Source organism: Arachis hypogaea, chromosome 13 (assembly GCF_003086295.3).
Source record: "Arachis hypogaea cultivar Tifrunner chromosome 13, arahy.Tifrunner.gnm2.J5K5, whole genome shotgun sequence".
Lineage (NCBI taxonomy): Eukaryota > Viridiplantae > Streptophyta > Magnoliopsida > Fabales > Fabaceae > Arachis > Arachis hypogaea.
Genome location: NC_092048.1, coordinates 30,007,936 through 30,010,470, shown reverse-complemented (window position 1 = coordinate 30,010,470; position 2,535 = coordinate 30,007,936).

The window sequence follows — 2,535 nt, the reverse complement described above, 5'->3', positions numbered from 1 at the left end:
GATGGCATTGATGCCACCCTTGGGGTTAGGTAAGGGTTGAGAAGGAATTCTACTAGAGCTTGAAGGCTGGTTAGTGGTAGTGGGTAATGAATCTATCCAGGAGACGAGAGCTTGTAAAGTGGCATTCAAACCATTTAAAGTAGAGTTCAGTGTAGTCTGCATGTCTTGTTGTCCTTGTGCAAGAGAACGAAGCATCTCATCATTTGATGAGGAAGGAGGATAAGTGATCTGAGGGACCTGTTGTTGGTTGTGTTGGGATCCTTGTGACTGCCTTAGGTAAGGAGCTCTGTAGGGCTGGTTCTGATTTTGCTATCTGTTGTTCTTATTCCACCTTTGATTTCCATTGTTGTCTCTGCCTCCTCTGTTATAGTTGTCTATCCAACCATGGTTGGAATTATCTCTCCAACCCTGGTTGCAGTTGTCCTGCCATCATTGGTTATATTTTTCACCTTGGTTGTAGTTGCCGCCTTGTTGATTGTATCCTTGATTCGGGCGGTCATAGAAGTTATGAGTAGCTGCCACAGTGTTGTCTTCTTGTTGGAGCTGTGGGCATTCATCAGTATAATGACTATAATCAGCACAGATTCCACATACTCTTTGGGGGACTAACTGTTGGCCTTGTTATGGCGGGGAAGGCTGAGCTTGTTGCTGATTCAATTGCATCTACTTCAGTAGGTTGGTCATTTCACATATACTCTGTGTAAGAGCAGAAGTCTCAATGCTAGAGGAAACTTCTGCAACGGCCCTTGAGTGGCTGTTCCTGTACCTGTGATTCCGAGTGGACTCAGCTAAGTCGCTGATCAGTTGCCATGCTTCATCTGCGGTTTTGTACTTCTTCAGAGAACCATTACTAGCACCATCCAGTGTAGTTTTATCTCGAGGCTTCATGCCTTGAGTGAAGTAGCTGATCAACACTAGCCTGTCAATCATGTGATGGGGGCATGCGTCCAGAAGGTTCTTAAAGCACTCCCAGTACTCGTAGAGAGTCTCCGATTCACCCTGAACAATGCAGGAGATCTCTTTCCTCAATCTATCTGTAACTTCAGCTGGAAAGTATTTTTTCAGGAATTCTCTTCTGAGCGTATCCCAGTTGGTAACAGTTGCTTCAGGTTAGGAGTAGTACCACTCCATTGCCTTTCCCTCAAGAGAAAACGGGAAGGCGATTAAGAGAATAGAAGTTTCATTTGCACCATAACGCCTAACAGTAGAACAGGCTGTCTAGAAATCCCTGAGGTGCTTGATAGGCTCCTGAGCAGGTAAGCCATGAAACTTGGGCATCAAGTTGATTAGTGCAGCCTTCAGCTCAAAATCTTCAGCCATATTTGGATGACGCACTTGATATGGTTGCAGTGTAAAATCTGGGGCTCCGGCTTCTTAGAAAGTAATCCTCCTAGGTGCTGCCATTCTATCTGCACGTGAATCAACTGAATCAGTAGTAAAGGAGCTTGTTTCGCTCTCAGATGGCGGTTCAGATTTGCCCTCAGATGAGACTGGTGAATCGATAACAATCACTTCACCACCCTCAGAGGCTAACCGACGCCGAACTCGCCTAATACGTGAAATAGTTCTTTCAATTTCAGAATCAAATGCGGCTAAGCTCGGATCAGGCAACGAACGCGTCATTCAATGAGAGAAACATATAGCTCATGGTAACAAAATAAAATAAAATACGCAAATAAAATAAAAATATGTACACTAATTAATAATTTAGCACACAATTGTAACTCCCCGGCAACGGCGCCAAAAATTGATGCGTAAGGTGGAAGTCGGCCAATTAAGAAGTCAATATAAAAACAACGTTGCGAGTAAAGTTCTTAACCAGCTAAAATTCGCCTCATCAATTTAGAAAGGTTGTCACAAAAGTTTAGAATAAAAATACTGGGAGTATGAGTCCCAGGTCGTCTCCCAACGAGTTGCCAAAAAGGGTGCTAATTTATTAATCAGGAGTTTTCCGAGAGATTTTTTTGAGAGCTGAGTGACAGAAAATAAACAATTGTAAATAAGTGCAATGAAAACTAAAAGGAATTTATATTATCCAAAATAAAAAGCCTTGACTGGGGGAATGATTAATTGGAAGTTCTATCCTTATTGGAATTCTCTCAAGTGTAGTATAAAGAGGTTGTTATTTTCACTTAGTTAACCCTTACTAAATAAAGGAAAGTCAAATGATTGAGCTAACTTTTATTCGCAAATCCTAGTCCTCTCCCTTGGGAAGGTCTAGCGTTAGTAAATACAGAATTAGTCAACAACTTCCAATTTAACTAATCACTTGAGCATTCCAACTCAAGTGTCTCCTCTTAATCAACCCCCATGTCAAGTTGGGAGTCTACTCCATTGACATGTATACCATCTTCGTTATTGGGAGTTTGGAATAGAAAAGAGACATGATAATTTAAATAAAATAGGAATTCAAAATTAATTAAAAGTAAAAGCAATCCTTTGCATTAATGGTGCACGAAATTGTGATGTCCAGGCTCGAACAATCCCCGGCAACGTGAGCAACTTGGTGCTCCGATCTCAATACATAATTGTCAC